This window comes from Anthonomus grandis, chromosome 3 (genome assembly GCF_022605725.1).
Source record: "Anthonomus grandis grandis chromosome 3, icAntGran1.3, whole genome shotgun sequence".
NCBI lineage: Eukaryota > Metazoa > Arthropoda > Insecta > Coleoptera > Curculionidae > Anthonomus > Anthonomus grandis.
The window spans coordinates 5726830-5739873 of record NC_065548.1 but is presented as its reverse complement, the minus strand read 5'-3'; positions in this window follow the sequence as shown (position 1 = coordinate 5739873).

The following is a 13044-nucleotide window of genomic DNA, read 5'->3' as shown; positions in this document are numbered from 1 at the left end:
AACTAAATAAAAATAAAGCTGAAATTTTTTGTGCACACTTTTAAGTCGATTTATTGCTATTCTGGATACAGCACAATCCATATAATAGAAATCTGTTTTAATAAAAAGTTTTTGATGTTTCACACAGTTGGGCGCCAAAGTTCTTATGGGTGATCCTACTGACTGCGCCATCAAAAACTTATAGATGTGTAAAACGTTAATTAATTGCTATAACTATTTAACTATCTTTAATGGTGAGTGATGATCGATTACTCGCCTATTTATTCTCAGTTGGAATTGCGCAAGTTTTAGAACTTTTACTACAGAGGGTTTTCCTGATGATAATCGTCAAAATCTTGTTGTACATACGAACGACACCTTTAATAGCCCTCTGCTTCAATTTTCCAGAGACCTAACAGGTCATCAGTTAAGGTCACGATCACCTCTGGATCTTGTGGATCAACGGTACCTCTTCCAGTCCAGGTTGACTTACTTGGTCGCCATTTTATTTTCTTTTCGAGATAGTCCCATTAATTGCTTGTAATTTTACTAGTGCTGAACCAGAATACTTACTACTTACATAATACTTACATGAATTTGTTTAAAAAAAAAGTTTGATAATTCACACAGTTGGGCGCCAAACGTCTTTCATCGATTATCCTACTGACTGCGCCGCTAAAAATTATATGGTGTTTTTTTTAAATAGAAATTATAAATGGATAAAATATTACTTACAGGAACGTTTTCGCTGCAAAATTTTATATATTTAACACAGTTTGGTGCCATAGTTCTTGTGGAAGTCCTACCGATTGTGCCACCTAGAAATACAAGAAAAAAAAGTGTAAAAAATAACGTGAAATATCTGGGACAAATTACGAAAGTACCTCCATTGGAACTAAAAATCATTTTTCATTCTATTGACGTATTTTGTTGTGTCTTCCAGGCATCTCATAAAATTTCCAGGCATTTGAAATAATTTTCCATTTCATTTAATTTTTGTTGAGTTATCTGTCATGTTTCTCCAGCATTTACATTTTTTAAAATTCTTTATTTCGAATTTGACGTCATTTCTTATGCCTTTCAATAATAATATATATTAAAAAGTTATTTTAGGCTTCTGGAAGGTATTAAAAATAACGTAGAACTACCACGTTAACTACATTTTTTTAAACTTATCATTTTTTTAAAACTTATTTTTTTAAAAACTAAAACTACCTTTATTGCTTGTATAAAAAAATATATATATTGGAAATAAAGGGTGTTTTTTTTTTAGAGGCGGAGAACTTTAAATTGAAATTAAACACAAAATATTTTATTGATATGAACGAATTTGCTTTCATATTAAAGAATTTTTTTTGGCATTAATATTTAAAAATGATTTCGGGCATGTGACTCCCACGGCTGGCGCGTACGTAACGTAATCTAGAGGTCCAATTTTCCTACACTCTTTCCAGTACTGCAGGTTGTATTTGGGCAATCACGCGTCGTTGTTGGCTTCCAAGTGCTCAAGTGTCTCGGGTTTATCAGCGTAGACATGCGACTTCACATAGCCCCAAAGAAAATGATCTAATGGCGTCAAGTCGCACGAACGAGCTGGCCAGTTTACAGGTCTATTCCTTGAAATTATTCGTTGCTTGAATGTCTCTTGCAGTAAATTAATTGTTTGGCGCGCTGTATGGCAAGTGGCACCGTCCTGCTGAAACCACATTTCTGCAGCGGCTTCCAATTGAGGCACAAAAAAGTTGGTTATCATGTTTCTGTATCGCACACCGTTTACTGTAACGTTCTGACCATCAGCATTTCTGAAGACATAAGGACCAATGATTCCACCGGCCCATAAAGCGCATCAAACGGTTAGTTTTTCTGGATGTAACGGTTTTTGGCCAATAGCTCGTGGATTCTCATGCCCCCAAATTCGGCAATCCTGCTTGTTTACATAGCCATTTAACCAAAAGTGTGCTTCATCACTAAACAAAATTTTCATATGAAATCGTGGATCAACAGCAATCTTTGCTTCCGCCCATTCAGCTAATGTACGGTGCAAAAGATGAATTTTATGAGACAAGTTGAATTTTATATACTCGCAATCCGAGATCTTTCCGCAAAATTTTCCATAAAGTGGATGGACATAAGTTCACTTGTTCACTTGTCGAATTGACAAATTTGGATCATTATCAACACTATGCTGCACAGCAGCTATCGCTTGTTGCGTGCGCACTGTACGGCGTCTTACGGGATGCGTATTGTCGACTAGAGTAAAAGTATTGCGAAAACGATCAAGAGTTTCTCGAATTAATCTCTCTGAAGGACGATTATGAGCACCATAAAACTCACGTAATGCCCGATGTGTTTCTCGAATAGAACCATGTCTTTCAAAATAAATTTGAACAATTTGGAAACGTTGCTCCGGCGTGAATCTGTTCATGATGAATTGCCAAACCAAACTAATCTAAAAATAACCCAGAACTGTCAGGTCGGCTGTCATAAAAAAACAGTGTTGCCAAATGAAAGTTCTCCGCCTCTAAAAAAAAATACGCTTTACTATATTAAAAATGAAAAATTATTTAAGACAGCTGGAATACTTAAAAAATTACGTTAAATTTCTGTAATGAAATTAACAATTATTTGAAATATCTGACAGTAATTCAATTTCAGACGGTTGTTTATATCACTAAATGGCATGAAAATAACGCGAAATGCCTGGAATAAAATAAGAAATTACCCCAAATGTCTTGAATATAAAATTAGTTTTAATACCTGGACGATAACAAATATAAATAAAAAAGTTGAATAAAAAAAATTAAAGATATTACAAAGTAACAATTAAACGGGTAAAACACTCAGGCAACATAGACGCCGCTTGTTAGTTATTTGGTAGTCGTATTCAGTTATTAAAGTCTATTAAGGGTTATAAACTTCATTCCAGGTTCACGATTAAATGCAATAATAATTAAATTAAAATTTAAAATTTATCTGTAATGTCTGAAAGAAATAAAAAAAAGGCTTAAAAAATAACGTAAAACGTCTGTAATAACTGAAACCTGATCTCCGAATCTACTAAGTATACGAATCACAAAATACTTGAAATAAAATTCTTCGAAAATATAAAAAAAAAAATCAAAAGTAAGATATGATATTATAAATTAATAAAATAACACTTATATGGATCTGTTACAAGAATCTTATGATGTTGCCCGCAGTTGGGCGCCAAAGTTCTTACGGACGATCCTATTGATTGTTTTTGTCTCTTCTGCTCAAAATTTGATGTTTATTTATTTTTTTAAAGTCTTTAGAGTCGCCTCAATAGTATAATTCAATTATTTTTTAATCTCGATGACTAGAAGTTAAAATATTCACTTATCGAAAAGAGACGAATTATTTTTTCCTTACAGGCACTCCTGGAATAAGAGTTTCATTACTTTGACTTAGTGTAAGTGGATTTTAGATATTTTACAAAATATAGTAAAAAAGTCTTTATATCATTACATAAATCAATAATTTCTAAATTTTGACCATTAGAACTTATGAATTAGAGGCAAATAAATTTTTTTCTTAGAGGCCCTCCCAGAATAAAAATTTCATTATCCTGACTTTTTAAAAATTGATTTTTTCAAAAAGGACTAAAAAAGTCTTCAGATGACTTCATTAATCAATTATTTCTAAATTTAAACTATTATAATTCAGGGTATTCATCTATCAATAGGAGACAAATTATATTCTTTCTTACAGGCACTCCTGGAATAAGAATTCCAATATCCTAACGTTTTATGAATGAATTTCATTAATTTTTTTTTAAAAATGACTAAAAAAGTCTTTCAAGTCAATCTTACCCAACCCACAGGATTTATGATTTTATAGCCTGATAAAATAGTTTTTTTCTATGTAATGTAATTTTTCCACGCATTTTATTTATTTTTTTTTAAATGCAAAAAAATGCTTTAGGTCTTTTTTTATATTATTTAAGTCCATTCACTGCTTTTCTGTATAAAGAAGAGGAAGCCATATAAATAAATCAAATAACATCTATAAGAATGTATTTTTTAATTAAGAAAACCCTTTGGTATTCCACACTGTTGGGCGCCAAAGTTCCTATAGATGATCCTACCGACTGCGCCGCCAAAAACTACAGGTTTTTGTATGGGCAAATTATTAATGCATAAAATGATAATTAAAAATATCTAGAAAATCCTAAACATTGCCAAAACCTATTGACTGTGCTACTTATTTTACTGTATCCAGAACTCAATTGAAAATTCCATAAAAAAACCTTTAGAAGTCTACGAGAAGTATACGAATTACAAAATACTTGGAATAAAATTCTTCGAAAATATAAAAAAAAATAATTCAAAAGTAAGATATAATATGATAGTATAAATTAATAAAATAACACTTATATGGATCTGTTACAAAAATTTTTTGATGTTGCCCGCGGTTGGGCGCCAAAGTTCTTACGGGCGATCCTATTGATTGTTTTTGTCTCTTCTGCTCAAAATTTTATGTTTATTTATTTTTTTAAAGTCTTTAGAGTCGCCTCAATAGTATAATTCAATTATTTTTAAATTTCGATGACTAGAACTCAAAATATTCACTTATCGAAAAGAGACGAATTATTTTTTCCTTACAGGCACTCCTGGAATAAGAGTTTCATTACTATGACTTCGGGTAAGTGGATTTTAGATATTTTTTAAAGAATAGTAAAGAAGTCTATATATTTTTACATAAATCAATAATTTTTAAATTTTGACTATTAGAGCTTAAGATATTCACTTATGAATTAGAGGCAAATTAATTTTTTTCTTAGATGCGCTCCCAGAATAAAAATTTCTTTATCCTGACTTTTTGAAAATTGATTTTTTCAAAAGAGTCATCAGATTACTTCATAGATCAATTATTTCTAAATTTAAACTATTATAACTCAGGGTATTCATCTATCAATAGGAGACAAATTATTTTCTTTCTTACAGACACTCTTGGAATAAAAATTCCAATATCCTGACGTTTTATGAACGGATTTCATTAATTTTTTTAAAAACTTCTTAAAAAGTCTTCTATGAATCAACAGTTTCTAAATTTTGACTACTTGAACTTAAGATATTTACTTATCAATAAAAAACTCAATCTTAACCAACCCATAGAATTATTGATTTTATGGCCTGATAAAGTAGTTTTTTTAATGTAATTTCTCCAGGCAATTTATATTTTTTTCAAAATGCAAAAAATTGCTTTAGGTCTTTTTTTATATTATTTAAAGTCCATTCACTGCTTTTCTGTATAAACAAGAGGAAGCCATATAAATAAATAAAACATCTACAAGAATGTGCTTTTAAATTAAGAAAACCCTTTGGTATTTCACACTGTTGGGCGCCAAAGTTCCTATAGATGATCCTACCGACTGCACCGCCAAAAACTATAGGTTTTTGTATGGGCAAATTATTAATGCATAAAATGATAATTACAAATATCTAGAAAATCCTAAACATTGACAAAACCTATTGACTGTGCTACTTATTTTACTGTATTCAGAATTCAATTGAAAATTCCATAAAAAAACCTTTAGAAGTCTACGAGAAGTATACGAATTACAAAATACTTGGAATAAAATTCTTCGAAAATATAAAAAAAAAAATAATTCAAAAGTAAGATATGATAGTATAAATTAATAAAATAACACTTATATGGATCTGTTACAAACATCTTATGATGTTGCCCGCAGTTGGGCGCCAAAGTCCTTACGGACGATCCTATTGATTGTTTTTGTCTCTTCTGCTCAAAATTTTATGTTTATTTATTTTTTTAAAGTCTTTAGAGTCGCCTCAATAGTATAATTTAATTATTTTTAAATTTCGATGACTAGAACTTAAAATATTCACTTATCAAAAAGACACGAATTATTTTCTCCTTACAGGCACTCCTGGAATAAGAGTTTCATTACTTTGACTTAGTGTAAGTGGATTTTAGATATTTGACAAAACATAGTAAAATAGTTTTTATATCATTACATAAATCAATAATTTCTAAATTTTGACCATTAGAACTTATGAATTAGAGGCAAATAAATTTTTTTCTTAGAGGCCCTCCCAGAATAAAAATTTCATTATCCTGACTTTTTGAAAATTGATTTTTTCAAAAAAGACTAAAATAGTCTTCAGATTACTTCATAGATCAGTTATTTCTAAATTTAGACTACTATAACTCAGGATATTCATCTATCAATAGGACACAAATTATATTCTTTCTTACAGGCACTCCTGGAATAAGAATTCCAATATCCTAACGTTTTATGAATGGATTTCATTAATTTTTTTTAAAAACAACTAAAAAAGTCTTTCAAGTTAATCTTACCCAACCCACAGGATTTATGATTTTATAGGCTGATAAAATAGTTTTTTAATGTAATTTTTCCAGGCATTTTATTTATTTTTTTTCGAAATGCAAAAAATTGCTTCAGGTCTTTTTTTATATTATTTAAAGTCCATTCACTGCTTTTCTGTATAAACAAGAGGAAGCCATATAAATAAATAAAACATCTACAAGAATGTGCTTTTTAATTAAGAAAACCCTTTGGTATTCCACACTGTTGGGCGCCAAAGTTCCTATAGATGATCCTACCGACTGCACCGCCAAAAACTACAGGTTTTTGTATGGTCAAATTATTAATGCATAAAATGATAATTACAAATATCTAGAAAATCCTAAACATTGCTAAAACCTATTGACTGTGCTACTTATTTTACTGTATTCAGAACTCAATTGAAAATTCCATAAAAAAACCTTTAGAAGTCTACGAGAAGTATACGAATTACAAAATACTTGGAATAAAATTCTTCGAAAATATAAAAAAAAATAATTCAAAAGTAAGATATGATAGTATAAATTAATAAAATAACACTTATATGGATCTGTTACAAAAATCTTTTGATGTTGCCCGCGGTTGGGCGCCAAAGTTCTTACGGACGATCCTATTGATTGTTTTTGTCTCTTCTGCTCAAAATTTTATGTTTATTTATTTTTTTTAAGTCTTTAGAGTCGCCTCAATAGTATAATTCAATTATTTTTTAATTTCGATGACTAGAAATCAAAATATTCACTTATCGAAAAGAGACGAATTATTTTTTCCTTACAGGCACTCCTGAAACAAGAGTTTCATTACTTTGACTTAGTGTAAGTGGATTTTAGATATTTGACAAAACATAGTAAAATAGTTTTTATATCATTACATAAATCAATAATTTCTAAATTTTGACCATTAGAACTTATGAATTAGAGGCAAATAAATTTTTTTCTTAGAGGCCCTCCCAGAATAAAAATTTCATTATCCTGACTTTTTGAAAATTGATTTTTTCAAAAAAGACTAAAAAAGTCTTCAGATTACTTCATAGATCAGTTATTTCTAAATTTAGACTACTATAACTCAGGATATTTATCTATCAATAGGAGACAAATTATTTTTTTTCTTACAGGCACTCCTGGAATAAGTATTTCAATATTCTGACGTTTAATGAATGGATTTCATTAATTTTTTTTTTAAAACGACTAAAAAAGTCTTTCAAGTCAATCTTACCCAACCCACAGGATTTATGATTTTATAGCCTGATAAAATAGTTTTTTTAATGTAATTTTTCCAGGCATTTTATTTTTTTTTTCGAAATGCAAAAAATTGCTTTAGGTCTTTTTTTATATTATTTAAAGTCCATTCACTGCTTTTCTGTATAAAGAAGAGGAAGCCATAAAAATAAATAAAACAACATCTACAAGAATATATTTTTTAATTAAGAAAACCCTTTGGTATTCCACACTGTTGGGCGCCAAAGTTCTTATAGATGATCCTACCGACTGCACCTCCAAAAACTACAGGTTTTTGTATGAACAAAAATTAATAATTCATAAAATGCTAATTACAAATATATATTTTGTACAAAATCTTAAACATTTAACATGACTCTGCTACTTATTTTACTGTATCCAGAACTCAATTGAAAATTCCATAAAAACAATTTTAGAAGTCAAACTTATGGTAGAAACTGTTCGAAATAAGACAACTCGGCAAAAAATTATTTTAATTTGAAAGATTTGATGCTCGCATAACATTGCAGCTGCTAGGAGCGATCAAAGATCAATCATAGGTATTTTACACTATGCAAGCAATGATCTAATCAAATTGTTATTAAGGTTTAATTAAATGGCGTATTTAGCAGTGGCGTACTTGTTAAGATGCATCTTTTATTAGGCAAATGTTTTATGGTGAAATATGGGACATGTTCAATGCCCTCTAGAGAATGAAAGGAAATGTGGCGACACTTTTAGAACCTAATTGTCTAGAAGGTTTATCAATATAGCTACTAAGTAATCTTGTAAATATTAATTTTTTTTTTTATCAATGGAAGATTGATTTTTAGTCTTTTTGTTGTTGCTTTATTAATAAAATGTTTACAGACATAAAACCCCGATGTGACAAACGTGCGAAATAGTTCAGGAGTGTCCATATACGATCCGCAAGCGATGACGCATCTGATCGTATGTACACACAACTGGGCTCGTACATAAACCGGTAACAGAAAACTCACTTTATGTGCGGTAAGAACAACAAAAACGTTTTAAAACCCGAGGAACAATGAACAAAGAAGCAAATGCGGTTTTATATCAGATAATTCACGGTTTGCAAATTTGATTGAGTGGAAGAAGCTAACGAGAAGAAGAAAAGAGATAATTGGTCAAAAATATTTTATTTAGGTAACATTATACACTACTTAGCACCTAATAAACACGTATAATAGACGGTTCTCATGACGAAAAAAAAACCAAAAAGGCGCCGGTACGTCAGTTAAACCGGGTGCTAACTGTCAAAATAAACTCCGGTTTACCATGTGCCGTGTTGTCTTAGAAAGGGTGAGAAATATCGCATAATCGCTGATGAAGTTGAACAAACACTCTGGGCAAACAAATGGTGGCAGTAAACTTGTCAAAGTGGTCATTAGGGACTGACGTTCTCATAGTTATTTGAATAATGTCTAAAATAAATATGTTTGAGAAAAAAACGCGTTTTTGACATTAGGTTTATATTAAGGAATTATTTGACTTAGAATAAGATGGCTCTACTACAAAATATGTCACAAAAGTCAAGTCTTCTCTTTCTATATATGGATAAAAACCTTAAAGGTAGGATAGATTTTTTTCTGATAGTGAGTTCACTTCCACCTTACAACTCACCGCCTCCATTGTGTCTACTAAAGAAGAGTTAAAACATGACGTCACATTTGTTATGTAGTTCTCAACAAACAACTCTTGCAATTACCAGTGATAAATTGAAAAGGAAAAAAAAAATTAATAAATAATTTTACGGTGCCCGAGAACCTGTTTTTTATTCTTGGAATATTACTGTTGATTCTAAGAAGGATCTGCTTTGTGATTTATGAGGTAAGTGTTTAATGATATATATATTGCGCATTTAATAGTCGAGGTGGTCGGTTTTAGAATTTAAAAACACGTGAAAATTGGTTTAATAATTCGATAAAACACCCTGTATATGTATACAGAAATGTGCGAGAGTTACTGGTACTCCAGGATCAAGTCATCTATTTATTGGGAATAATTTATTATGATCTCATTGTCCTTGGAATATTTTTTGTAGGTATTAACTTATTAGAGGATTGAAACAGTAAAATGAAAAATAAGGCAAATTTAATTTACCTTAACGGCTTTTCCAGAAAATTTTGAACACAGATAAACCTGGAAAGATAGGTAGGAGAGACATTTCTGAGACGAATTTACTGTAAGACGAATTATTGTTTGAATCCACAACGACCTGTATAAACCAGAGAAGAATGATGAATAAAAGTGGTTGTTTAGGATTATGCCAATTATTTCAAATTATCTTAAAAAAGTCCTTTTAAATTGCTACAAATGTAACCAAGAATCAAACAATTTATTTATTGGTAATAATCTAATATGAGATTCAGATTGTCCTTGGAGTAGTTTAAGTCTAACTGCAGGCACTCTAGTGATTTTACTAGTAGGTATTAACTTATTAGAGGATTTAAACAGGAAACATGTTAGATAGGTTAAATTAAATGTACCTTGATGGCTTTTCCAGAAAATTTTGAATACAGAATAATCTGGAAAAATAGGAAGGAAAGATGTTTTCAAGATGATTCCACCGGATGATGAATTATTGCTTGTTTTCCTGCATATCCTGTATAAACCAATGAAGAAAGGTGTTTAAAAAAAAGACTTCTTTTCTATTAGAATCACGAGCAATATTCTTTAGTATCCCTAGGATGTAATACGAGTTTAAAAAATTATTTATTGGAAATAGTCTTATGTGATCTAAATGGTTTTTAAGGTAGTTTAAGGATTATTAGCCTGTTTAAACCAGAAAAAAAAGGTGAATAAAAGTGGTAGTTATTAGGCTTATTCCAAGTGTTTCAAATTATCTTCTAATACTCCTATTAAACTATTAAAAAGGTACTGGTGACCAAGAATCAAATCATATATTTGTTGGGAACAATCTAATATGATCCAGATTATTCTTGTAGTAATTTATCTGTCATTCCAGGCACTCTAAGTTATGATTGATTATACTAAAAGGGAATAACGTATTAGAGGATTAAACATGATAAAATTAGAGACTATGCAAATGAAACATGTCCTTTTCCAGAAAATTTTGAATACAGATTAATCTGGAAACACAGGTATAAGAGACATTTTCAATATGATTTTACTGGAAGACGAATTATTGCTTGCTTCCATACATGGCCTGTATCAATCACAGAGAAACGACTAATAGAAACATTTTGAAATCAGCAAAGTTTTTTCCCAATTCAAGTCAATCTCTTTAATTCGCAATAAATGAGCAAAAACATCGTTATCTTGTTTAAAAGATTTCTGAGCATATTTAAGCACGCGTCCTCTAACTTTAAATCTACTGTGTCAGATCTGGTGACCTAGGTGGCCAACCAGTTAAGCCATACATCATTTCTCAAAATAGACCGTTAGTAAGCCTGGCATTTAATTCTACTTTAAATAAAGGTTTTTATCAGGGACAGTCTAATATGACCATTTTAAAGTAATTTAAAGGTTGTTCCAGGTACCCCAGTGGGTATTATTAGAGAATAAAAACTAGAAAAAAATGAAAGATAGGACAAATTAAAGTACTTTAATGGCTGTTTTAGAAAATTTTGAATACAGATTATTCTGGAAAGATGGGTAGGAGTGACATTTCCACGATAATCCTACTAAAAGATAAATTACTGTTTGCTTCTACACAAGCCTGTATAAAGAAAATTGCATGGATACATAACTTTAATATATTATAATTTTTTTTCATGTAGTATAAATACAATATACATTTTTAATATAAGTCCAGGTTTCAATATGAGTATCATTGGGGACAGTCTGATTTGGTCCAGATTGTCTTTGGAGTTGAATAAGGATCATTCCAGGCAGTCCAAGTTATCATCTTATACTAGAATATATATATTAATGTACCAGAAAGTATTAACAATTTGGATGATTAGAACAGGAGAAATTAAAGTTTTAGCAAATTAATTATATTTTAAGGGATTTTCCAGAAAATTTTGAATACAAAATAATCTGGAAAAGTAGGAAGGTGAAATATTTCCAAGACGATCCTACTAGAGGATAATTTATTGCTTACTTCCACACATGACCTATTTAAATCACAATATAAATTTTTAAAATTTAGGTGAGGGCAATTCAGTTTTCAAACCAGTTGGCTCAATATTCTTGGAGATGACTTTTGACCAAAATAAGATAATGCCATAAAAGTACTTTTCAAAAAATTGTCATACAACTCTCATCTAACTATTATAGTTTTTAAAATATGAATTAACTATCAAATTAGGTCAGGCAAGTATTCAGGCCAATATACCCAGAGAATAAAGGTGCAGAAAAATGGTAATTTAAGACTATTCAATGTACTTGAAATTATTCTCTTAAACTTCTTTTACTGATGATTTAGGATCAAATCGTTTATGCATTGAGAAGAATCTAGGATGGGGCAAATTAGTTTAAGTGTCATTCCAGGCACTTTAAGTTATCAATGATTACATTAGTGAGTACAAAAGTATTAGAAAATTGGAAAAGGAAATGTGAGAGGTTAGACAAATAAAACCTATCTTAAAGGCTTTTCCAGAAAACGTTGAATACCGATTAATCTGGATAGATAGGTAGGAGAGACATTTCTAAGATGATTTTAATGAAAGAAGAATTATTGCTTGCTTCCACACATGCCCTATATAAATTAGAGTCGAAATACGATCCAGATAGTTTTTAAAGCATTACGACGATTATTTCAGGTGCTTTAAAATTATTCGCTCAAATTTCTTTTAATCTAAAAAAAATTAAAAGTAAAGAACCCAAGATAGTTAAATTAAGTTTTTTTTCTTTTACAACAGATATGATAAACGTATATTATATAGAATAATCTAAAACTCTAACATATTTTACTTTTACATAATATCTATGTATCCTGAATCAAAGACAAATCGTAGAGAAAAACTAAAAAATAAAAAAAAGAGACATGGAGTGAAATATATAAAAATTGAAATACAAAATAATCTGAAAAGGTAGGCAGATGATACATTAAATATTAAAAATATTTCAAAAATTGAAAACACTTAAGAGTTTTGGAAAATTCCGAACTAACAGAATTATCCAGTCAAGTCCCACTATTTCTCAGTTCCATATATTATCAATGTGTTGCCTAGAATAAAGAAAAATAAAAACAAAGGAGACATAGATTAGTTATTTTTAATATTTTACTTAAAATAAAGCAAATCAGAGGAATTTAAGTAGCAATTCTAGAAATTTTGGAATACAAATCAATCTGGAAAACTAGATTAAAAATAAATAAATATCATGTTTTTTAGAGAGAATTAAGCCAACGAGGACAATTTCTTCAGTCATTAGCTAATTTTAAAAATTAGAAATGCATCGAGTAAGTTCTTCCTAAATTTAAGTAAGAATTTTCTGTAAAAATTGTCATATTTGAGTAAAATTAACTGATTGAAACATAATCAGTTAACAATTAAACAATTGTCAAAACAC